We start from the raw sequence: 27,145 nt of genomic DNA on the forward strand, positions 1-27,145 counted from the left end.
TGATGATTTTGTGCTATAGTGGTGTGATCCTGTGCTTTATTTTTTACCTTGCTTTCCCTGCTCCTGCTCAGTGAATGCAGCATTTTGTTCCTGTGGGCCCTTTTTAGGGTAGAGGGAAAATTAGGAGGAGTATATGTTCATCCTGCTTTTCACAAAAAGCAGGAAAAAATGTGTGTGTGAAGAATAATTTCTTTTTGAGGAAGCTCTTTCTTGATGCTACTTAAGCTGCCCGATACCTGAAAGAAAGTATCACTGGAAGTCTAGGGAGAGGTGAGCATGAGAACTTGACCATTTGAAACAAGTTTAATTGGGAAACAGCTTTCTGAGTAGCTACCTCCCCTATTTCCCTAGAGAATAGCTGGGAGGAATGAATCTAAAAGGGATAACTGTCCAAGGAGTTGAAGAGCTGGAACTGACACCTGCTTTTCTGCATGGTTTCTGTCAAAAGGTTTTGGTAAAGTGAACATATTTTTGAAGAATGTTGCATCTGCTAAATTAGCATTTTCTAAGAAGAGAGTATTCTGTATGGGGGAGGGAACTCAAAATGGCTATAGTTGACTGAATTGCAAACCAAAAGGAATATACGTGTTGTTTGTAGATGTTCCTTATTACCTCTAAATATCTAAAATACTGAAGTGCAAGGAGAAGAAAAATATAAGAGTATAAGACAGTTATTTGTGAGCAGTCATATACGCAACAGAAATTTGCTAAATAGTAGACTAAAAGCAAAGCTAGAAGCTTTTTTTGCTAAACTTCCACAGAGTTTGCCTGTATAACAAGTTTTACTCAAGTGAGGAAATTTTGGTGTGTCAATAGCACTACTTGATAGAGCTGCAGTTAACTGGGTAAATTTATATTGCGTTGTAAGACTGTTTAGAAGCAATGACCCCTTAAGTAAAAGGGTGTACCTTGGATATAGCCCATAGATTGTTAGCCCTTAGAATTTTTGGGGGGATCTTAGACAGTTTGGCACCACCAGGCTATGAAAAGAAACTTAAATCTTTAAAGTTCAAAAAGCCATGCATTTGTGTTTACACTAATTTTGATTTCACAATGAAGTATTTGTAGTCTTAGAATTTTCAGACATGCTACTATATTGAAATTCTTCTGATTTGATTTAGTTGTATTGTGCCTTAGTTTGGTGCCTGTTCAGTATTTGCCTTAAATTTATATTCTTAGCAGTGGTCATAATTTGGCTATATGAACAGAAAGGGAAAATTCTCATATGAACTTGGCATCTAAGTATTTATCTGATGGGGATTAAAAAAAGTAATATGTTAAAACACAGGCCTGTTCTCTAGAGGCAGGTAAATGCCTTGAAGCTTCATAGCTTAAGTTAATGAAAATAACTGTGCTTTAAAACAAAACATTAGTTCTCAGATATTTAATTTGGAATACTATTTTGTTGCTTAACAGCTGCGTACAATGCCATGAGCTGCAGATGTGTTTTTGTGTTACAATTCTGCATATTACTAATATGATGTATTTTCAGTTTGTCGTGGCAGAGTTTGTGCTGTCTATCAAATGTTCTGATATGAAATGCAATGCCAAGAATTTATTTTAAAATAACTTTAAATTCTCTGCTTTCTAATTAAAGCAGAGAAATTCAGCTATAAATCCAGTTTTGTCCCTCTGTGATGGTGTTAAGTACTGAAGTATATAATCACTTTCCTATCTCTGTGTACTTTATGCTAGGCTGTATGTTAATTACAGTTGAAGTTACTTAAGCCTAGAAATTAAGAATTTTTGTATGAAGTGGGCTTCTAAAGCAATGACTAAAGTGCTGGTCACAAGATGAACAGCTAATTAAATGCAGTGAGTCCTGGGATCTTGGAGCTAGTAACATGTTTGCAGCTGTTTTAATATGCTTGTGGTATTGAAATACGTTTCACAAATTAGAATAGCAAAAGGTCTCTTGCCAGTATAATTAATCTCCTTTGAAGAATAGCTCTATTAAGAGATGAGTAGGTTCAGTAATGCAGAGTGTCATTTTAATATGCCAGCCTTGATTGCTAGAGCATTTAATTCTTTTATTATTTGTTATAATACGGATAGCTAGAGAGAAGTGGGAGTGTGGTACAGGAAAGCCAGAATACTCAAAGCGATGTGCATTGTTTCTGCTCCCTCTTTTTGGCACTGTAGGTATCAGTGGATTTTCCTTTGCTAAATTGCTTTGCTGGCATTCAGTAATGGTTTGTCTACTTTCTAACCACTACTAATCCTACAGATTGTTTGCTGTGCTTAAATTGCATTATTTTCAACTTTGAAAGTATTTGCAAAGCAAAAAGATGAATTAACAATAGCAAATCTATAGAAATTAGTTTGCAGCTTCTGAAACAAGACTGATAGCTTAGGCTACTTATCAGCAACAACTCAAGAACTGGAAATACATCAAATTCTAACATGCTAAACTACATAAGTACAATTTATTCTTAGACAGAATCTTTCAGCTTGCGTGATAGTCTGGATTAATGTGTCTGCATAGCAGTTGCCACTAGATCCTTGACTTGAGAAAGAAGCCAGGACAGACTGAATGCTGCGTGCTGTCATTGTGGGATGATAGATGTTGATCTGATCTGTGTGCCTTCTAAATATATGTGAGGATTTCAGAGGATGACCTTCAGTTATCATGTACTCTGAAGATGGATGGCTCTGATCCTAGTATATTGAGTTCTGGTGGGGAGTGTCCTATTTAAGACTTTTAAATCCCTAAGATAGCCAAGGAAGTAATCAGAGGGAAAAGACATAAAGCATCATTGTGGGCATATCAATGGTGTTTTCTGCTCTCAAGACCCAAATACAGTAAAAACTGGGGGCGCAGGGAGCATGTATAAAGTGTGCATGTAAGGAACAGAAGGATAATAATGTGGAAAACCTCTTATGACTTAGTTTTGGGGTTTATTTAGCTGAAATCTCAACCTGCAGGCACCCTGTCGTAAAAAGAGTTAAAACTTGGACTGTGTTTTGAAGGCAGCTGATGTGAATGATCAGGAATATGGATGCATTCTCTTATTCATAAAGGCATGAAGAGCATCAGAGTTTTGTTAATTTTAGAAAGGAAAAAGAGCTTGTGAAGAGAAGGTTGTGACTGTTGTAGAGGAGGTAGGTTGGGAATGTCTTTCTTGCAAATATTTATTTTGACAAAACTCAATGTGAATGAAATTGATTGCCAGAAGCAATGCTGTAAGGTGTTAATATTCCAGGGCTGGAGCATTTATGGGAGGGCAAGGGATGATTTTTCTCATCATTGTTAAGGACAGGTTGCTCAACTGGAGCACTACACTAATGTTGAATGTGTATTTACATTCGTGGAGAGAGATATGGGGTTTTTTGTGTGTGTGTCCCACCCCCATAGAGAGCATCTCAAGCACTGTCTCCAGGGTTTTGTGAAAGAAACATCTGACAGTGTGCCACCCATTAATTAGGACTGTGTCTTACATGCATTGCTCACTCTCTAATGCCCAGAAAAGTTTGAGATGTTCCAAGAATAAGAAACCACGCATGTTCTTTCTGCCAGCTGTGGTGGTGGTAAAACATTTAAAGAAGCCTGTCAGTGGAAAATTAGATACTTTTGTTAAAGAGATTTTGAACCTTTTTTTTTATACTTATAAATTTCAGTTTTCTAAATTGTTCCAGTACTGAACTGAAACTTGCTGTACTCCTTGAACTGAAAAACTGAACATCATATTTTGAAAATGATGTTGAGGATTCTAGCAGGGTGGTTGCAGTTCTCTCTTTAGTGTAAACTTTCTTCCTTATATTCTGTACCACATGGTACGTCATCAGAGCCATTTCTTCATCTTCAGAGACTGTCTGCTGACTAAGCAGTTGGTGCTCTGTTAATCCTGTGATGCCAGATTTCCAAGATTTCCTTGTAGGGTCAGTCTCCTCTTCAGAGAATAATTTCAGATGACATAGGGTTTTACATTTACTTTGTAAGGTAATGGTTAAAACAAAATGAGACAATTGTGTATTCTTTGCTGTTGTAGAGAGTGCCAAATAGTTCACCTTTCCCTGGTCTTGTTCTAGAAGAAGTGGTTAAAAAAAAAAAAGCCTTTCAGATTTTGAATAACGATCTGGAGGATAGAAAGGCTCAAATGTGAAGACTTGAAATTACTAACAAGCTGAAGAACTTCCTGTGTTGAATAACACTGAGCCAGTGACGCTGCCCGTTCAGCCTGATTTATTCTGAATGTTTAGTTCCTCAAAGCTGTGTGGATTAGGCAATACCGAGTGGAATGGGGAAAATGGTTGTCCTTGTGATGGTGCGTCCTTGGCTCTGCAAGGAAGCGTGTATTGGAAACCTGGTAATTGAGACAGACTTCACACTGCAGCATGTTATCTTTGATGTCCAAGTGGGGCATGCGTTTTACATGTAGGAGAGAATATTTACCGTTGATTTTCTAAATTTTTACTTCTTTGCTTTTTTACTTAGTTTTAGATATATTAGGAATAGAATCATTTGTACCTAATACATATACTTCCTGTAATAGTGTATTTCCCCTGCACAGGTTGCTCTTTCTGTGCTTCATTACAAAAGGATGTACTTCAAATCTGTATCATTCTTGGCTACTAGGAAGAGTGGCTAATTGGCTACAGGTTTGGGTTTGTGGGTGAGACAATTTAGGTAATTCCCTTTAAATTCACGTGAAAGCGAAATCCAGTTGCTAGTTTTTATAGAGCCTGCTGAGGAGTTTGTGGTGCTGGTCTGCCATCAGCTGGTGGGCCTGTGGCAATTGACAGAAATAATTAACTCCAAGATCTAAGTAAGTTTTTGTAAAACGTTTTTAGAGACCTTGGTAAATGTTCGTGATTTTACAGCGTAGGCATGTTATTTCTGGGATCGTGTTCCACAGTAACCGCTTGCTAATAACCTGGCCTCTTTTTTTAGCTAGACTATGAATTAGCTTCATATTTTAATACTATACCATGGTTTGCAACATTCTTTTTCTGTTAACAGGGAGATGATGGTTGGAATAGTTATGGAGAAAATAAGATTATTTTGTTTTTAAATTATTTGGAGCTAATTATATAAATCATTGCTTGTAATTTTTGGGCCAGAAGCTGTGTTGCCTAATTGTGTTTTGGTCTGTGGCCTGCTAGGTGGTGCTGGAGTACTGGAGGTCTCAGTATAGTGTGTTTTCAAGACAAAATGATACCATCACTACAGGGCCGACCTAAAGAAGAGCTAGAGGTGTTTTCCTGTAGACTATAGCTAAAGGAGACCGTAATTCTCTGTTGATTGTCAATTCAGTACAGAAATTAATAATTCAAAAGGCCTGGTGAAGTGCAGTGGAACTAGATGTTCAAGCTTCTTTATACTCTGCTTCAAAACCTCTCTTAGTTATAAAAGAAAATTCTATCTCTGGATCTCTTCCTTAGTCCCTAGTGCTTTAATGTATTTACTGTTTATTATTTAGGATCTCCACTTTATGCAGGCATCTGGGTAGTGGTTGTTAATCTCGCAGTGATGAGGTCTTGGAAGGAATAGAATTTGTAGTGACTAGCAGGTATCTGACTAGCAAATTAGTTTGCAAAGCACAATAGCTGATCTTCCACTGCACTCTCCACCTTTCTGCTCGATATGTATGCTGGCGGTGAGGTGAGTACATAGAGCTTAGAATTCTGCCTCCTCACAAAAGAATTAGATGTAATCTTTGTCTTTTTATTGAAAAATACAATAGTAGTTGGGGGACAAATCATTAATGCCAGTTGTGCATAGAGCTACCTCCTGCTGATTGACGGGGTACTTATTACAGAAGCAGACATTTGAATCTGATGAGAAAACTTCATTTACATTTGTGTGTTCTGAAACACGCAGCTGCTCTTTTCCCAAAATGTTTTGTGTTAGATAACCTTACTTTTAGTTTGTATTTTAGGTGGTAACATGTTGACTATTTAAATGTTGCTAATACAGCTGAAAATATTTTTGTCTAAGAATAATCATTACAGCTGATAAAGACCATAAATTGTTTTAGGGAGTAGAGAACTTTCAATACTTGACTGTACACGTAGAATTTCATATTTTTATATTGTTAGAAAAGCAGAAGATATCAGAAACTACGGTTGTATGAATGAAGGGATTTTATTACTGTATGAAGGCATGGAAATTGCATTTTAAAATAGCAGTTGTGATTGTAATAACCTGAGATGGGAAGTAAGTGGATTTCCAATTTAAGACCATGTGATGTCTAAGTTTATGCATACTAATTAAAAATTTGCATTTACTTATGCTGCAAAGTCTATGGGTGAATCTTTGAGAGTTTGGGTACATTATCAATTTTGGAAGATGTGGCTATAAGGAGATAGATAGATAGAAGATGAGCGTTGCTTGAAGAACTAAAGCACAGTCCGAGCTTGCATTTGTTTGAAGGGACTGAGTTTGAGGAAGAGGTAGAGAGGAAGTTCTAGGCAGAGGGTCGAACATATCTGTGTGAACTGAATGATAAAACTTGAAAGTAAGAACAAGGAATTTGGATCTGATAATGCAGAACAGTGGAGAATGAGGCCTTTGCAAAGGAGTAAATGATATTGTAAGCAAACTGCAGAAGAGCTTCTTTGAACGTATTTAAGTATTCTGAGCAAAATTCTGAGCATTGGGCAGTGTTTAGTGTGCTTGCAGAGACTTACCTTTGTCACAGCTTTAGGGTATCTCTGTTAGGAAAACTAAAATGCGTATGCTATATTTCTGTGTGTTTTCATGATAGATTCAAGACACATGCTTCACAGTGGCATTCAAACTGGTAATCCTGATAGGTTTTTCACTAGTAAACTCCATTCTGAATAATTAATGTGTATCTGTGTAAAGAACAGCAAATAATTGTGATAAATTCTGCACTAAAGTTATTTAATATATAGTGCATATTACTTAAACACAGTCAGCATCTTGCTCTGAAGAAACTTCAGCATATTACTTAAACACAGTCAGCATCTTTTTACTCACTTCAGTTAAGTGAATTCCATTTTGGAGTGGCCTCATTGGCTCAAAGGAGATTTTCATACCTGAAAGAAAATTTGAACACCCTTCTGTGTAACCTGACGTTGTCATCATAGGAAATATGAATTCATAAAACTTGCCTTGTGATAATTGTTAGGCACTAGACTGTCAGTTTGAGTGATTGCAGTTCTCATTATCTTCAGATACTGCATGTTATTTTTTTGTCTATGAATATGTTGAATTGATTTTTGGCACATGCAGTCAGTTCTATTTCTGACAGCAGCACTATTGTAGGTGTAAAGTGAGAAACTGCTGTAGTGTGCATGGAAAATTAGCTTTTTTGCTTGCAGAGCTGTGGGGAACTTAAGATAAAATATCAAGAATTATTCAGACTGTCTTGAACACACATTGTCACTGAGTGAGGCTTTGTTCCATAAGAGTGGTGTTCTGTGGCTCTTACTGACCTCTATATAAAAATATACTGAGGTTGACTACAAAAATTCTGGTTTTCAATTTAAAATACTCGAAAGTTGGCTGTTTTATTTTGGTTATTTTTGGCACGTATTTCCATAGAAAGGCAGTGTGAGATGTCCGCATTTAGTATTTTAATATGGCTGCCTTCTGTGTCTGGTAGCACTTCTGGTAACTGTTTCCTAGGATGTGATAATAGCAGGATCAGTCTTTAAACATGAAATAGTTTGTTTGCCTGAGCTTCAAACTGCTTTGTTCCAGTCATGCAAACTGTTTTGAGCTTTAGAACATCTATAAAAATCCCCTGTAACTCTTTGACTAAGCAAAAGCTTTGGAGATGCTCTAGAAATTAGTAGCGTAATCCTCCATGTTTGGCTGCCATTTTTTGTTTGGTATGTTTTCCTATACCGTATCATTTTAGTTTATCCAAGCCATGCAATGTGTCTTTCCAGTCATCCAAACAGTTTCAGCTCCAGAGATACAGTGACTGCTTATTTTACCACTTGGAGGAAAATGGGAATACAGTGGTTTATATGCTTCACCTCTGAACAGCTGCAGCTCAGAATCTTTCCTAAGAGTTAATCTAAAGTCCTTATTACCTTGAGATTACTAGAGAGGGAGAGGTGAAATCTCTTGGCAGAGATAAGTGTAGCCTTGTAAGTGAAACACAGTACTAAAGCCTAAGACTTATGCAACAATCCCGATATCTGAACTTTGATAAACCAAGATACAGAGAGGTTAAGTCATTTGGTCATCAGTACAACTGGGAGTAAAGCATACTTCACAGACTTTCTGTAAAGCTCAGTTTATTAATGCTTGGAAAATGTTTGAAGCTCAAATGGATGGTGCAATGAAATAACTTATTCCTGCAGTTGCTGTACATAGTGCGCCTGTCATTCTCTTATTTCCGATTGTGTTGAAGGTATTTAGATTTTAAAGTCACTTGTTCAAAAGCCAGGGAATACCTTGATCTCTTACCTGGCTTTGCTATGTTGTTAGTGCTACCTGAGCATTTCTGCAGGAATTGTGAGTTTTAAACTCTTCCCTGGTGCAGAACTGCAGAGTCCGGAGAACACGAGGTATGAAGTCAGAATAACCATTACACTAGCAAGCCTGACTTAGAGTCAACATCTGTAGTTCTTCCCTTTGTGAACAGATACTAGGATAAATAATGGCCAGGCTGTTTTTTCAAAGCTTTGTTTATTATAGAAATAGATGAGGAGAATTCGTGTATTGTGGCATTTTGGATTAATCAGAATTTTTTTCACTGAAAGAAGTTGTGGCCCAACTAAGTATGTGTAGTGCAAAATTTGCTAAGAGGGTGCCTTATGTGTTCAAAGCAAACTGCCTTACCCAAGCTGTTTTATTAGTTAATAGTGTGGAACAACTGATTGAGGTGCTGCTCACTTTATTTATTGCAATGACCAAGTTTCCATTTAAACAAAAAAATAAATTCTGTGTACATCACGAATATAAAATGCTGTCATGTTGAGACTATAGTGTGAGTATGCAAAAATGTGTGTCAATGTGAACTTTAAGTTATTGGCAAGGGGGAAATGTTTATAGTAGAGGACTGAAAGATGTGCAGGGTTTCAGATCTGTCATAAAAGGATGTGAAATGTAATTAACCTAAAATAACCTTTAAAATATTTTTGAGCCTGATAAATTAAACGAGCTGTTGAGATAACTTAATGAGATACTTTACTTTTATACCTTAAATAATATCCTATTAAAATCCTCAAGATTTTGCTTTGTGATGGAATCCATTGAGACTTACATTTTCACAATGACCTCATGATTCAGTAACATTGTTAATATATTTGGTGCATATTTGAGGGGTAAGGTCTAGGTTAATGGCAGCATTTGTTCTTTAAGTGCTTGAAGCTACAAAGCTCTAATTGAAGATATGAATGTTCAAACCTCATTATTTTAATGTGGTCATACAGTATAGTGACAGTAAAAGTAGTTATATGATGAACTCCTATGGCAGGGTTCATAATTTGTCCATGAAAACAAATTAGTATGTGAAACTTGGAATTAAAATTCTCTGCCTTGGAGTTTAAATAAAACATGAAACTTCAGGTCTAACGTGGTTTCTGTATTTGTCTTCACTCAAAATTAGAAATAAGTATTTGCATACCTTTAATATAGAGAATACTGCGATGTGATTTGTTTACACAAATGAAGTTACAGTGCACACACTAAATTTTTCACACAAAGACTTCTAGTTAGATACTTTGTTACGTATTTGTTTCAAATAGGTCTGCAGTGGTACTTTTGGCAAATTTGCATCTCAAATTTTCTAAATATTGGTAATTGAACTAATTTAATGGATGAGCTGTTGCCAAGCAAAATACGTAGTGCGTTTATCACAGTGTCAAGAATCCAAGGGTTGAAGACAAAGGTCAGAATGTTCATTACTGCTTGCATTTCATCAGTGTTGCTAACCTTGGTTGCCTGTTTGCAGCTTTGCATACTGTGCTGTCCCTAGCATGAGCTAGATCCCTTTTAAGATCCCTCCTGCCTGTTTCTGATGTTCCTAAGCTCTCCTTTCCCTCCTGTGTTCTCTCAGAAGTGTTTATTTTTCTCTGTGGCTTCCTCTATCCCCAGAAAACAGGAAAAAACGCTCCCCACATTAAAAACTAGTTCTTATTATTTGATGATAGCCAGAAAAGTTGTGAATTCGGACTGCTTTGTGCACAGGTATATTTCTACTATGAATTCCTTAATCCCTCTCCACTGTAAATTCTTTGGGCTGTGGACTGCTGGTCTGAGTATCTTAGTATGAAAGCTGTAGAGTTGTGTCTTGTATTACAATTTTTACTGTTGCTCAAAATTTGCACATCTCTTTCTTATCATACAGTTACTTGTTCTGGTACAACCTTTATTTCTGTAGTATCTCCTTGCTAAATGAGCAGTGTTCTGAATCATGGGCTCTTGATCCACAAGCTCTTTGACTCTGCTCAAATGACAGTAGGCAATGCAAAAATAAGTTTTCAATATATTTAATAATACCCACAAACTATTTGTTTGGTTTTAGGTAATTTTTTTTGTTTTGCCTTAAAATTCAGTTATCAAATAATTTCTTTCAAAATAAAGTAAAATATAGTGTGTTATGAATTTAAAATGCATGCATTTCTTATCAAAGAAATCTTAAATCTTATTAGAACAAAATAGGCTAATGAAATAGAGAAGTTTGGCCAGATAAACTGATGAGGTTTTTGAAAGAAAAGAGGAACAACTTGTAATATCACATACAAGCAGAACTGCCCGAATTGAGAGGAAAAGTACCATGTCAACATTGTAAAATTATATTGATCAGCCATCAGCATCAATCCTGATTAAATAGGCAGCTGCTTAAAGTGGTATATTTGACAATGACATCTTTTTATTTTCTATATGATTACTTGCTTGCTGACATGTTTATTTTCTCAAGGTAATTTACATACTGTGTTTAAAATGTTGCTGACTGAGAAATAGTTGAATTATACCAGGCATAGAGTAGAAAGAAAATCAGACCTTCTTATAGCTGGTATGAACATGTATGAATATCAGGTAATATCTACAAACAAAACAGTTGATTTATGTATCAACTTAGTTCCAAGGGAGCACTCTAATAAATTGAATGCAATGTTTATACATATATATTTAATGCTAAAGGTTATTTAGAAATCAGTTATATATAGATTAGATTTAAAAAGAAAATGGCAGCAAATCTTTGTATAAATGACTGGTGTTGAAAACCTTGAGGGACCCTGTTCCATGTGGATTATTTTCAGACAAATCTGTGGTATCAACTTCCCTGGGAAAGTGTCAAGAATAGATTAAAACCCATTTAACTGGAGGGGTGCTTGGCCATTAAACTTGGCTCTACAATGATGTGATGGATATCCCTTACTGTTCTAATTGCTGAATTCCTCTATTTTTCCATAAGGAAAAGGTAAACTGCTGCTCTTCCCCCTGGCTTACTACAAATTGCAATAATTTCAAGGGAAAGGTATTGTGGTGCCTAACTTCTTCAGTGAAGTACATTAATGATGCATGCTCTTCCATCTGCTATCTGATTTCTTTTTTGTCCCATTATTAACAAAGCTTTTATCATCAAGCTTTGCCGTGTTGTATGAAATCTTCATCTGAGAGTAGTCATGAACAACCATTAGTAATTGTTAGCTCCATTTTTCCTTGCACATCAGGAAAGTTTTCCAGTAGTTTGAGGGTTCAAAAGTAGGTAATCACAATTTCACATTCTGGAGCAAGCAGTGAATGGTTGGTTAAACTCCATTTTGTGTTAAGTAAAATGGATAAAGTTGATTTAACTCCATTTCACCTAAGCTACATAATTGAGCTTATCCTTTTTGTTATAAGCTCCTGTTTTGTGTTGAATCCCACAGTTCAGAATAGTGGAAAGTGTATAATAATGTTCACTACCCGTAAGTATAATTATTACATTTTCTACTATATGTTTTACAGATAATTACTTTAATCCCATAAAATGCTCAGATTCTGACATGGCTATGCTGAGGACTGGCTGTCTCATTTACATGCAGTTCTGTGTCCCTATATTGTGTTCTCAAAGTATATGGGAAAGGTTAAAGAGGTTGGGGTTGTGGCTGGGTGGTGCTGCAGGTTTAAAGACCTGTCCCCATTTGAAACAGACAAAGCATCAGCAAGTAGCACAGACCACCTAAGTGTTGAAACTTGGATCTAATTAAGTAGTAGTAATCTGGGGCCTGTATTACCTGCTGTCTGATGAGGATAGGTGATGCTGACTGCAGTGTGCTGAGGTAGATCAGGCACTGCAGAAAGAAGTATTAGTGGGAAACTTCAGTTACCTATATGTAGACTGGACACATGCCACACTGGGACATGATGAGAGTAGACTTTACATGTTCAGTGACTGTTTCGTAAGAGAGATCAAGCTCTAGCAAAGAGCCCATGGGAGGAGAGGTAACGCTGCTTTTACCCTTAGCAGTGCTCATTTCTGGTTCAAAATGTAAGTCAAAAATGCTGAATAATGTTATATGCATGACTGCTCTCTTGACACAGAATGGTCATATTCAGTAGCAATTCTTCTGACAGTTACTTTAAAAAATGCAATTGATTGGCAAGTTCTTAACCCAGAAAGTTTTGCTGTTTCCTAGAGATACATTTTGTAGAAATGTAGTTTGCAGGCAAGTTAAAAGCTCTGAACAATTCTAAGTCTGATGTCTACATGTTTACTTTATCAGCAGAGGCAGTAATTTAAACACCCTGACCCCCACTTGCCCCATCCAAAAGCACCTAAGAACTCTTCTCAGAAATTACAGTGATTTATTTGCAACCTTATTTTTTCATAAAAGTCTCAACAACTGATGTTACTTCTGCTTTTTCTTTAATTGGAAAAGCTGATACAGGATTAAAATAATTATTTTATTGGAATATTAGTATTGGAATAATTATTTATGAGTGGTGCGGTTGACATGCCTGAGGGATGGGATGCCATCCAGAGGGATCTGGACAAGCTTGAGAAGTGGGCCCGAGTGAACCTCATGAGGTTCAACAAGGCCAAGTGCAGGGTACTGCACCTGGTTTGGGGCATCCCCCGGTATCAATACAGGCTGGGGGATGAAGGGATTGAGAGCAGCCCTGCAGAGGAGGACTTGGGGGTGCTGGTGGATAAAAAGCTGGACATGAGCTGACAATGTGCACTTGTAGCCCAGAAGGCCGGCCATGTTCTGTTGTGTATTCTGATACATGAAAGAAACATGGCCAGCAGGTTGAGGGAGGTGGTTCTGCCCCTCTACTCTGCTCTGGTGAGACCCCACCTGGAGTCTGCATCCAGCTCTGGAGTCTTCAGCACAGGAAGGACATGGACCTGTTGGAACGGGTCCAGAGGAGGGCCACAAAAGTGATCAGAGGGATGGGACACCTCTCCTATGAGGAAAGGCTGAGAGAGTTGGGGTTGTTTAGCCTGGAGAAGAGAAGGTGCTGGGGAGACCTTACTGTGGCCTTCCAGTACTTAAAGGGGGCTTATAAGAAAGATGGGGACAAACTTTTTAGCAGGACCTGTTGTGAATAGGGCAAGGGGCAATGGTTTTAAACTAAAAGAGGGTAAATTTAGACTAAATATAAGGAAGACATTTTTTATGATGAGGGTGGTGAAACACTGGAACAGGTTGCCCAGAGAGGTGGTAGATGCTCCATCCCTCGAAACATTCAAGGTCAGGCTGGACAGGGCTCTGAGCAACCTGATCCAGTTGAAGATGTCCCTGCTCATTGCAGGGGGCTTGGACTAGATGACCTTTAAAGGTCCCTTCCAACCCAAACTATTCTATGATTCTATGATTTTGCTCAGTGTTGACATCATCCTAGTGCTGCTCTGAAACCTCCTGGATAATCTGCTTACTCCTTGACTCTTGTTTGGCCGGGTAGGAATGGGCTTTTTTGGTCTTTTTCTCTGCTTCCTGTTGCAAAAGAAGCTTTGAAGGCAGTACTGAGAAGAAAAGTGGGCTGCTAGTGTGGGAAATTCAGGAGCACAGGACAGAGAGCAAACTGCTACAATAAACTGATAATGCTGATGTCTGATAACTTTGAGGTATATTTAGAATCGTGCTGCTGTTGTGTTTGTGTTTTGTCTATTGCAGCTCGCACTTTCATTTAGTTGCTTTCTACTTCAGTGACTTAAGAAGGAAACCTTAGGAGACAGGGGTTTCTTCAGCTTCATTGCCTATTCTGGAAAGAGCTTCTCCTTCCCCTGAATTCCACCTTGACTGTACAGATTTGCGTTCTGCTATGAGATCATTCTGCCAATATAGGTTTGTTTACTTCACAACTTTGGCAATTTCGGAAGGCTCCTTTCAATATTAAACCATCCACCTTTTGCATTAGCAGATTATTTTTCAGCATGGAACTGTGGATTGCTACTGGTGATTGCCAGTGTTTCTTCTATGAAGACCTAATGTTTCGGTAGAATTGAATTCTCTGTTTTCTAATGTAGTTTCCTGGATTAATTAGTTTCTTTCTGGATCCTGTCAGACTCAGTATGATACCAGTCTTCTGAGAAGCTTCTTTTGTTGATGCACTTAGAAAAGGCTCTACTTCTTTCATGGAAAGAATTTTCTCTAGGGATGCTGCCAAGACTCAGGAGACCAATAAATCTTATGGCTTTGTATTTAAGTGTAATCAAACTGGCACTTGTCATCATTTTGTCTCTTTAGAGCTGGAACAGATCTGTAGACGAATATGTATTTTTAACATTGGCTTTAACCAAAACTGGAAGTAATGGTGTAAATGACCATGATTGTCAGAAACATTGAGCAGTGGTAGGGAATCAAAGTTTCTGCAATTGTTCCTTCTTTCCTGGTAACTTCCAAGCCACTGGCCAATTTCATCCAGGCTTGAAAAGAAGAAGAAATGTCAAAGATAATTGTAATTGCAATTTCCTAAGAATTGGAACTGAGTGGGAGACACCCCCTCACATTCTCTCAGAGAGAAACAGTTCATTGTTTATTGTGGCTTGGCAGCACTGGTTGACGCTCAAATATTATGGCTCTCGATTAGCTGGGGGAAATGCTGTCTCCAGTTGGATGGGGGTAAAATGGGAGAGCCGGAGTTACCTCTGTAAGGACCATGGGAGGGAGCAAGATGACAAAAAGACAAACTCAAGTCTGTAGGAAACTGGGTGTCTTTTAATTCTGTTGCTTGAGAAGCAGCTTGTTTATATTGCAGTACTGAAAGAATCTGTCATCCTTCTGTTTCTAAAAACATTGATGTTAGTGACTTAACTCTGGGCAAGGTTGGAAGGACAGCTTTTGAAATGCTTCTTGTAATGCTTCCTTGTTGTCAGTTTGGCATATTACTTTTGCTGTGGAAGGAAAGGCGGGATGCTACTCCAGGAAACTGAAGATCTTTCCATGTGCTACCTTGGCAGCGTTCTGTGGTTGTCCCAAGCTGAGACTGCACTGAAAGCTTAGCACAAAGAAGTGGTGGGTGTCTTTCCTGGACTGTAAGTCTGACCTTTCAGAAAGGGAGGGAGGGGACCCTCACATTTTGGTTGTGCATATTGGAGCAGAGCATACTTGTGGCATCATCTGCAGTTTATTTCTTTGCTTTTCACTACTAAAGACATTAAAAAAATTAGTATTCTACAAGCTTGAGAGAGAGACTATTATCTAATTGGCTTTTGGTTAGGAGGATACTGATTTCTAGGTCAATGTAAAACAAATGAGCATTTAAATTGAAGAGGAGCAGCTGTTCCAAAGCCCCTTTCCACAGTGCCTGGTTTTGTTAAGGATAATTATGTCTAATTTTAAATTATGATAGCTTTGAGTATTGAGCTTTGCCTTGTTATATCCACTAGCTCATTCTCCTTCATCAGTAAGAATGTTCCATCATGGAGCTCGGTTTCTGATTGGATTTATTTTTCTGGGCCTTTGGAATTATGAAGAGAAATACATCTTTAAAGATGGGGTTTTCAACACTTTCATGCCAATGTTACCATACTCTCATCTTATTTTTTGAGGTCTCAAAACAGATACAATGTTGTCTGATTCCTGTGGAAAGGTACTGCTGGGAAAATACATATTTATGTAAACGTGTAAGATTTTTGTTCAAGCTAAAAAATTTTTAGCTTGAAAATGGAAATGTTACTCTAGTGATGAAAAATCCAAGAAAGCTCTTGTCAGCCCTTGGAAGGAAACATATGCTAAAGATGTCCTGTGGATTACATACTGCTTGTTTCAATTAACACATTGATATTCTCTGTCAGTTCTTGAGACAAAAGCCCAGGTGACAATTCAAATGATGCATGAAAAATCATATTTCAATTTTTTTCTGGTAAGCTTAGATTTTTTTTTTAAAACAAAGAACAAAAGATTTCAACTGCTAAGATCAATGTTATATTAGTAATTCAATAGGATGTCTGAACACTTTAAAGAAGATATATTGTAAATATATTGCTGCTGCAATGAAGCACGTTTGTTTTTATGAAATGTTCGTGGCTGGACATGGCAGTATTGTAGTGTCATGCATAAGAATTGTGTGTTTGAATTGAATTTGGAGTAAAATGTAACTATAACTATCAAGAAATGTAATTTTTTAAAAATTTATTTTAATTTGAAATCCAAGCATTTTTTTACCTGGTAGTTTTATGGAAAGAGGTTGTCTTCGCATGCCTTTGAAAATAATGAATGTCACACCTTTCCTCTGAGAAATATTCTTTGAGGCTCTAAGTCAACATCTCTTACTGTCTTTTGTTTCTTCTCCCCGACTAAATGTAACAGGTTCTGTTAAACAAAACCAAAAAAGTTTGAGAGATTGCCGAATTATTATTATGAATCTGCTTTTTTTGAGGAAAAATAGCTTTCAAAGAAAAAAATAACAGGAGAACTCACAAAAATGGGAGGTCTGACACAGATCCTGGAGGAGAGGAAGAGTTAAAAATATTTGCCATTGCACTGTAAATCTTTGAAATCCTGAGCGAATTTTTTCTTTCATCTTTCGGTTTTTGTTCTTGTTTAGTGGATAAATGTTGGGAAAAGGGATATCTATAAAAAACGAACAGCTTTTAACTTGTCTAGCATTTTAAGGGGATGACAAAATTGTGAGAAATGAATAGCAAAATTTTGTCTGAGACCAGAAAAGGAAGAATAAAAATCTGTCAGAATCCATCAGCGAAAAACTGTTGTGAGACATTTTCCTAGATATCAACGTAAGCTTAGTCTGGTATAGACAAGGAGAGCAGGGGAGAGTAAAACCCTCTAACTCCAAATGTTTTGGCTTATCTTCAAGTGTTTATTTCAAAGGCAAGTGTTTGAACGTATATCATGTTGATCTTAAGCAGGCAAAATGGTAAGATCTTTGGAGACTTGTCCAAGTGCTTTAATGTCAGCTGGAAACCAAGGTAAAATTCAAGGTATATTGAAATGAATTGCACGTGGATTAAGCTGGAAAAATATATTCAGTGCGGTAGACTCTGTACTGAGCAGAATAACTAAAGAAAAATCAGTTGTTAATTTTCATGGCTTTTTTCCTAATGAGTATGTTTCACAGTCTAATTCATTATTTGTAAATATGCTAGTGTAATAGAAGAGGTTCCTTGTTTTGCGAAGCATCAAGTGTTTGTTCTGAAGAATTGAGTGTCCAAAATGACAAATATCCTATAGATACAAGTGAGAGGAAAATACAGTGAAATACAGCTTGGTATGGTCTCATACCTCTGCAATTTCTTGTCCTTAAAATTCTTTAACTCTGTAAAGGAAGTGCTATCTCTATGTAAAAATTGTCTAGCTTGTACTTCAAAGTCAAATGTGGCTTTATTGACGAAGTAAGAATCAGAAACAGAAAAGTTTGGGAAGAGTTTACAGAAAAGGCAAGTATGTATATGGGAACACTGCTGCTGTGGTGAGGCTGCAGGAAGAGTGCTGCTAGCCAGGAGTGCGGAAGAACTGAAGAGGGTAGTGGAGGAAATCTTATGCACAGTAAAATTTTGAGGCTATTTCTCAGCGTGTGCTTGCATGAGATATGAGATCCTTCTGTCATTTGTAGCTTTTTATACAACCAGTTTCTATGGCAAAATAGCTCCTGGGTTAACTGGGTTAATGATGTTTTTCCTGTGGGATTCTTGAAACTACAGGTTTTGTTGTTTCTATAAACTTTTCTGTAAATATCAATACCTTTCATTAAGGAAACACACACACACACGAGTTGGTATTGGGTCCTTGAGCTTTGGTTTTGTTGCCATTCTGATTAGAGGTATTCACTGCTGATGTTTAAGTCTGAATGTCTCTAAAGCATGAAGGTTGTCTTATAATAAAGAGAATCCTCATTTTTGGTAATGTCATCTCAATGTTTACTAAACAGAAATTATATTTCCTCAGGTTTAAATTTGCAGCATATATTGAAAAAGGCTTCTCTGCCTATCGAAAAAAGCGTTTCTTTTAAAAATGGTATTGTATTTGAAATATAGCATCAGAAAAGCTAGTTTCCATTCTGTTCTAATGCCAGTTTGACTTCAGAACAAGAATGTTTGCATAGTGAATTCAACATCTTCTGTAAATATTAAAGTTTAATTGAAGATTCCTTTCCAAAGATGTTAGCTTTCGAAGGGGTTTGAGCCAAGGAACTTGTTTCTGCCTGGAAGCTGGTGTCTCTTCTGAATATACCTTCTATGGTACAGTATGAAAACAGTTGGTCTGTAGATGAATGAACTCTTTCCTCTACCCTTGTCGACAGCAAATTTACATTTGTATGGAAGATTAGTGGGTGTGCCGCCTTTCATAATGTATTGAATGTGGGGGATGGGGCAGCCTTGCCCAGGAATCTAAACCTAACAAACTGGAAACTGAAAAAGCACTGTGAAAGCCTGATTGTGTAAACCTTGAGGATTTTAGACTTTTTTTTCAGCATTTCTTCTCCCTGGGACGGGGAGCCTCATAAGCAGAGTTTGTTGTGGTTCAGAATAAGTTCCTATTATGGTTCATTGTTAATGCACAGCTTTGCTCCAAAGGTCTTAGTTTATCAAACTGAATCTTGTAAATAGGCAAGAAATCCAGAAGAAATTCAGACAAGCTGTCAGGCAAGTTTCCTTAGGTTGGCTGCCAAGTATTTTTAATTTTTTTAAACAAGTTACCTCATCAACCTTCCTTGTTTCAGTAGTCTGTCAGTTTATCTCAAAGGGACACGTTTTTAAATCTCCAGATAAACATAGCTTGATCACAATAAATAAAAAAACACCAAACACTTAAGTTTCAGATTGACAGTGAAACATTTGGCTCATTTTGGTTGCACAGACAACTGTTACCAAAGACTTAAAAAAAATTCCGCTGAAATTGTCAGCTGATAGTCTTTCGAAAAGTGATCTTTTTTTCCCAGCAGACAATATGTTATGTAAGGAAATGTTATATCTTTAAGGTTTGCCACAGCTTGATGTTTTGTTGCTTTTAGATTTGACTAACTAGAGTAAGAAATATAATAAATTTTGAATCATGAAAAATGTGAATTTTGAATCTCAGTAGTTTAAAATTGTTCCAAAAAGTTCCTTGATAATAAAAGTATGCGATAAAAAGCATTACATCTTGTTGCAGACAATTGAAAAGCTGTTTGGTTTCTTAGCCTGATTTTTGGATGGGAGTACTCTTTTTTTGTATGACAAAGCACGAATGGGTCTTCATCACTGGATCATCCTATTGTGTAGTGTTGACGTCCTTCACGTCTCCCATGATAGGGTCCCAGTTGTGTTGAGAGGCTTTCTGGTGTTTCTGTAGTTGATACTAAATATCACAAGTGACTTAATACCTTTTCTAAGTTGTCAATGTAAGTGGACTTAGACCTCTAGTGTTATGAGTTTAAGGTGTGCAGCTATTGGATTCACTTAAGCTATACTAGAGAGTACACAAATTTTTGATCCATAATGTAATGATTTGATTGCTAAGATAACCTTTACTGGTTTTGCTTTTATGGTGATGGTAGGTTTCCATTCTGATGCAACGGTATGGACAACAAAAGATGGCAGGATGCATGCAGTGCCAAATACCTGAAAGGACTAGGAAGTCACAGCAAAATGAATTGCTTTCTTCTTCATACTTTAGTTAATTCTTAATAAACTGGATGAAACTTTTTTCCATGAATGTTGACTGATTCCTGAAATATGCCTCACGTTTCAATTACAATTTAAGATACACAGGAGGTATTTTATACTCAGCATATAGTACAACAAAAAACCTGAACACAGCTCAAAGATGAGCCATGTGATTCTACACAGATAAGTCTTTGTGCATATGTATATGTGCACTCTAATATAGTGGATACAGACTCTTTTCTTATTTATCCCCTTTTGCAGTTGCTTTGGTGATGAGCAAATGTGAGTAATAAGATAATAGCTTATTCACAATTTCTCAATTATTTTTTTGTAAGATGTATTGTACATAGGAACAATCACCCTACTTCATAGTGACTTCCTGTGGTCATTGCTTTCCTAACTGTGAAATTGGCATGCCTTTGGTCATCTTCTACTGATGCTATTTGAAAACCTGTGTGGGCTACAGAATAACTGAAAGAATTGTTGCTTTGATTATACTGAAGTTAACGGATGGAAAACTCCAGTCATCTTCAGACAGTTATTGGAACTGTTCTAGCCTCTCAGATTTTTCTTCTACAAGACAGAGGAGTAATAGACTTTGGTAGCAAGAATGAGGTCTGAATCAGCACGGATGAGAAGAGATTGCTTCTTATCAATAGAAATGAAATGCTGACTGCAATCTAAGCGCAGACCCTTCCTAGAGTTTTGCTCTGAGAGGTAGGGTTGGTTGCTGTCTAGTGTGTAAGAAGTAAAACTCCAGCTCCTCTTAATGTGCTTGAATGTCTTGTTATACTTGTGGTCTTTCCTGTAATAATTAAAGGAGATTGAATTCCTGAAGTCTTTTAACTCTGATCTTTTTCTACCCTGAAAACATTTCTTTTGGATCTTTCCATTTTATCAATACTAATCTTGAAATATAGGTAACAGACATGATTTTCCATAATGATCTAATCAATATCATATACAGAGACAATACCACTCATTTATGACATGTAAGTTCTTTTGGTCTGTTCAGGGCTTACATGAACTGTCATAGCTATCACACTATTTTTAGAATTATTTTTCAGTTTACAGTTTCACTGTTACCCCTAGTTCCTTTGTGGAGTTGATGCCTTTTAGGATGCAAGACACTGTTGCCTTCAGCAAGCACCACCCTTGTACTTTCTACCTAAATAAAAACAGAATGATTATACTGGGTGAGCCCATTAGCTTAACTCTGATAGCAGGTGTCTGAGGCAGAGTCTCTTCCCAGAACACTTGCAGCTGTTTGTGACTCTGAGTTGTCTTCAGTGTATTTTCCTCTTTTAAGAGTTCTTGGCAGATTCTTCAATGAATTTGTCCAAAGGCTTTTAGCCATGCTCGTGATTTTTTTTTTGTTTTGTTTTGTTTTCCAGCCTTTTACAGCAAGAATTAGCCCAATGTGACTATTGTGTAAGGCAGTAACTCCTTTAGTTTCTTTGGAAATTGCTCTTAGTCTCATTTAATTCATCTGAGTATTGGCAAGCTGATAAGCTGTCCTTTCCTACTTATCAGACTAACCATTGCAGGAACATACTTACAGGAAGTTCACGGCTCTTTCCATTTCTTGATGTCTTCAAAGCAAGATTGAATAGCTTTTTCAGAGAGACTGCTGCAGCCAAACAGGAATTGGTTGGATTATGTCCAAATGATTCCAATACTACACTACCCTTTCTCTTTTCTCGTTGCTGCAGAGCAAAGCAAAATTTTCCCCAGATTTGTTAATTTGATGGAGGAAGAAAGAATTGAATTAGGAGCTTACAAAAGTTATTGGTGAACAAACTTTGAATCCCCTCTTTTTATTCCCCTTTCTAATTTTTTTTTTAGTGAAATTGAGTGATAAGGTAGATGCTGTAATTCTTAAAGGATTCAAATACTACATGACCTCCTTATTTTGAATTTTTCTTCTGATAAACAGATATTTTATTAGACCCTTTCTAAATGATGCCTGCATCTGAAAACTCTTTGAGAAATTTGTTTTATGATTAACTTTTTATATAATTGATAAAATTATTTTATCTACTTCAGTTTCTTTAATATCTTTCAGTAATATATCTCTTAGTGAAATGTCTTGTACAAATACAGTCTCATCTTTCACTGGAGAAGCAACCTGCACACCTTTTAAGATGTTAAAATGAATGTCCAAGGATGGCGTAATCTCTTGATGAAATGACAGATAGATTTCTAAAGGTAATATTTTGTAAGAAAAATCTTCCATGCCAGAGTGTTGCTTTTAAATTCCATTTGTCCTTTGCTTGATTCAGTTTGGTACTAAGTATTTTATCCCACACTCTTTCATCATTGCTTTTCTGTGGTAGATTTTGTTGTAGGAAGAAAAAGGGAAAGTGGATGAGTGTTAACAGTTAAACAGGAGGGAAGAAAATGTGGTCATCACTTTCGGGATCTTTTTGGTGGTGGTTTTTGATCTGACATTTAAATAAGAATTGTTTGCTCTGAAGAAGGAAAGGGGAGAGGGAAGCTAGAGGAAAAACCATGCCTGCTTTTTTGCAGCAGCCCTGATTGGCTTCTCTACCCCCAAAACTGGGTAAGCGTGGCAGGCAGCCAATTTGAAAGCATTCTCCTCAAAAAAGCTTCAAATTTGGAAGAGAACAGATGATTCTCCTGGTATTTTGAGATTTGTGCCAAGCTCAATCAATTATAAGTCACTTGTGGAGACATTTTGAGAATTGGTGATGTCTGAATATTAAGGTAAATAATCCAGGAAGGATTAGATGTATGTGTGCTAATGAAAATGTTTTGTTATGTTATAGAAATAAGTGGGTTTATATACTATTGCTATCAGGCTTAAACCTTTTCATTTAGTGGCTGATTCAGGAGGAGAATACAATGTGAACAGTATTGCATAATGGTTAAGATTCCTTGATTCCTCTCACAGTATATGTTGTTTAATGCTGGTGGCCTTAGTCAGAAGAGGTAGGATCCATGATCCAGTTAGTGCATGGTCTAATATAAATATTCCTAAAATCTATTATAGACTAAATAAACTGCAAAATGCATGTAATATATCTGAGCATGCATGCCAAAATGTTTTGTTTCTGTGGGATTTTTTTTTTTTAAGTAAAAATAGAATTTCTTTGACACTAATGTCAGATAAGTGAAGTTATAGTTTTTGGAATATTTTTCCGAGGAAGCTTATTTGATGGCAAAATGCAGGAAGTAATACTGAAATCCATCGTAAATATTATCACAGTGAAGAAATATGATCATCTTATGTTTCAGTCTCCTTTTAAACAGAGCTTTATCTATTTTTATGTTGCTGTTCTCCCTGGTGACATGTTCTTAAGTTCTCATGCAGAGTTTTGTGCATGGCTTGGTGTTTTCCAGTTATATTTGCAAAAGAAGATACTGTTCCTTTAAAATCAAGTGGCTCATTGAGTTGTTTTTACTAGCGCGCTGCTTTTTATATGGTACAGTATACTCCATGCAAATGAGCTGCCTGCTCAGCCTCTGTGTGGCTGCCTGCCCTGTTGGGGAGCTCACAAAGACTCTGCAGACCTAATTCAGCATTCAGTTGTTTAAAACGGCAGATGGAAGGAGGTATCGGCAAGATGAGGATTTATTAGCTACTCACAATAAAAGACCACACTCGCTCCGCAGAGGATCAGAAAAAGCCTGGTGAATGGGATTGAGTTGTATCTGCTTTCAGCTGACTTTACAATGATGTGTTTAGCTCATGTGACTGGGTCAATTAGCATGAAGATCAGCTAAAGATTACCATGTAAATATATATTCCTTTAAGCACCATCAACCTGTGTGCTTGTATTGAGACTTTTTTTGGTTTGCAGCTGTCATAACTGTGGGAACAGGAACACTTCATCAAGCTGTGGTAGGCAGCCTACGGTCTGGGCTCTTATTGTTGTTGCATTTGCACACTTCAGGATGTCTGGCTGAAATCCCCTCATAAACATAGCTCTTGATGAAGTTTGATTTCTTTTATATATCTCATGAAATCCTTCAGAGGCTGAAGTTAGGTTCTTTTAAAATACAATATTTATATTCAGAAGTTATAAATAGGGTCTTCCTTAGCTTTTATCAGGAGATGAAATCTGTTGCTTTAGCTTTCTGCTAAAAAAAAAAATTGAAGGTTGTTGCGGCAGTAGGTTGTTTGTTATATTTGTAATATTTCCTTTTTTTCTTTCTAGTATAGAAAGGGGATGTGTAGGACAAACGCTCCTTGATGTGCTCAGTAATTTAAGTAATACTGGGATGAACATACCTAGATTTTTATTTTTATTGAAATGGTGTTTGGTATAGCTAGAAGCATTATCGTTGTTTATTTTTCAACACAGGCTAACAGCTCATTTTAAAATGTGATTGGGATACTGTACATAAAAGGGCAAAACCTTTTTTTGACCTTGCTGGAGTTGTCTGTGTGAGGGTAGCTGGAAAACAGAAACTGCAGGACAGACTGAAAAAGCCTCAGCTGAACTGTGCTTTTTCTTTTTTTTGCCTTTTTGCCATGGATGACGAAGAGGGAAGGGCTTCTTAAGACAGCTCTGTCAGTGATGAATAGATGAATGAATTCTTAAATGTTCAGAACTTGCAACATGTGTTCCAGACCCTTCAGTACATAAGAGTCGCAAGATCTCAGCAATGAAGTAAAGAATGTGCCCTGTCTGCTGCATATGAGAAGGAGACCAGCATACCTCAGAGATAGCAGAAACAAAAGAATGTGCGACAGTATCTGAAGAATCTGACATTCGCTTGGTCGTACAAAGGAGTAAAGGAATTTTTTCAAAATTTGGAAAAATAAAATTTCTATTTTTTTCATAGTGAGGTTTTTCTGTATTTTAAATAGTACTGTATCCTGTGTGTCCACAGAATTGATTTTTTTAGTTGTGTGACAGTGTGTTTTTTAAAGGAAATGTGACCTGGATTTGTGAGCTTATTATAAACAGTAAATGAAGGCAGCTGTTGTAGTTTACTGATCCCTTATTTCAATTTACTTGAACTGTTATAAAGCAAAAATATGTGTGTGTGGGATCTGAATTAAATTCCACTCTTTGGCCTTACATGGAGCCATGGATTATTATATATTTCTAGAGAGTTGTGTATATGAGGGGAATGAGACATCCAACCTTGAAAAGATTTAGGAAAGTCAAACAGATTTTTTCCAATGTGACCTGCTAAATCTGCCACAAAGGAGGCAGGCAAAATTACGTACAGATAGTCAGAGACCGTGGCTGCAGTTCTTCATGACAGGCAAATGAAAGACCATGTCCTATTTTTAGCAAGTGGATGGAGGGGGGGTGGGAGGGGAAGAAAAGTTTGAAAATAATGGACTTCTTTAACAGTTAGAGAGCAAAGCTAGCCAGAAGCAAGTGAGCTTTAGCAGGAATTTGTGATCAGCAGAGTCAAGATATGGATGATTCAAGTATTCTTCGAAGAAGAGGGCTGCAGGTAAGTGTAACTGCAGTCTACTTTTTTTTTTTCTTCTGCTTGCAATGTCAACAGTCTCGTAAAAATGATGACAATCTCTTGAAGTAAATCAGGCTGACTGAGTACATAACTGATGCTAGAATTTGAGTTTTTCTGTTTTCACCTAGTGTATATTTTATTAATTAAAAGTAGGATTTTGAATAAAGTAATAAAATACAGTTTGTTAATTTCTTGGTTTATATCCAGTAGTCTTGCGAATATTCTTATGGAAAGAAGTGAAGTCTAAACTATAAGGCTTACCTTATTTTTGAAACTTCACTTTTACAGATACTTATAAAAATCTGTTAAGTGACTTTTCAGACTTGCCTTAGAGTAGCCATTTTAGTTGAGCATTATTTAGAAATTAAATGTCAAAGCAGAGTGAATACTTCCATTTATTTTAGAGCTGTGCTTCTTTATTACTTCAAATGCATAGTAATCCAAAACCAGAATGCAATTCTACAATGCAAATAATATTTATATTTTCTTTTCAACAACTATCGTTAAGTTGAGATAAATACTCCTGCGATTTGTTTTGAACTTTAATATACTAGTGAAGTTTTATTTTGTAGTGGGGCTGTGGAGGTTTTATTCAATTGCAGTAGTATGAGAAATATGGTAGTCTGTGTTAGTGTCCATGGCGTATGACAACTGAACTGATTCTTATGGAGTAACTCAGCTGGAAGTGAGTGAGCTCCAAAATCTTGTGTGAGCTGGGCATGGAATAGATTTTTGCTTGAAAGCACCATATTCCTTTTTTTTGGCATTGTAATGTGATATAGCCTATTACATACTTGCTAGCATAAATAATTGTTTATAGACTATGAGCCTTGCCTACTAAACAATAGGACAGGCATGGTTAATTTAACTTCCTTTGAGGAAAAGAAATTTACCATTTTAACATACCACCATTCATACCTTACTGATGCTTTAAGGCACTTACAGAATGACTGTTGCATTATCTGAATTATGTTCTATGTCTCACCTTTTTATATGTTGTCTATATTTTGATTTTTTCTTTGTGCCAGCTTATTAGTATTACTGAAATAGCTTGACACAGTGTGCTGCATATAACATGATGACAGTGTGTTATAGTAGTGCATTTGCTCAACATAAAATTAGCTGTACTTAATTTTTGTATAACTGAGTATATAGGAATAAGTAAGATTTGGTTTTGGATAAACTGATATTTATTTTCAATATATTTAACTAGTTGGAACTTCATAAACAAGAAAATTGTTTCTGACCACAGATAATCAAAATTTTTCAAGCCCTATATGCTGATTGTTTAGAGCTTTCCTGAGCCTATAATTTCTCTGGGTTGTTGTATCTGTTTGACACGTGGGGGAGTGGTTTTTATGATGATGCTTCAGGGGAGTATTGGAAAAGGAGGGGAGGTTGGAGGAGCCCAATTGTCTACCAGTGTCAGCAGAAGACATGCTGGGAGTGAGAATGCATTTCCCTGGTTTAACTGTGTAGTAGGGTGGAATTTGATAGTTTTAGTAGTCTTGAGTATTTACTGTCTATATGTGGTGGTATGTCTGTACACACTTGGGTAGGTATGTATAAATACACATGCATATATATAGGTGTAATTAATATCTACATCAAAAACACCTTGGGAACTAAGAAAATATGCTAAGAGGACATCAGGAAGTAAAGCAGATGTGTAAGTCCAAAAGGAAGTTAATGTTGGATTTTTTTTTCTGCATCTTGGAGTAGAC

General features: G+C 36.7%; 1 protein-coding gene across 8 annotated transcripts in view; it reads left to right on the forward strand.

Annotated features, from left to right (window-relative positions):
* Window positions 1-27,145, forward strand: part of MAST2 (microtubule associated serine/threonine kinase 2) — a 199,586-nt gene that overhangs the window by 28,101 nt on the left and 144,340 nt on the right. The window lies entirely within an intron of this gene.

The sequence above is a fragment of the Mycteria americana genome, chromosome 7, assembly GCF_035582795.1.
Source record: "Mycteria americana isolate JAX WOST 10 ecotype Jacksonville Zoo and Gardens chromosome 7, USCA_MyAme_1.0, whole genome shotgun sequence".
Taxonomy (NCBI): Eukaryota; Metazoa; Chordata; class Aves; order Ciconiiformes; family Ciconiidae; genus Mycteria; species Mycteria americana.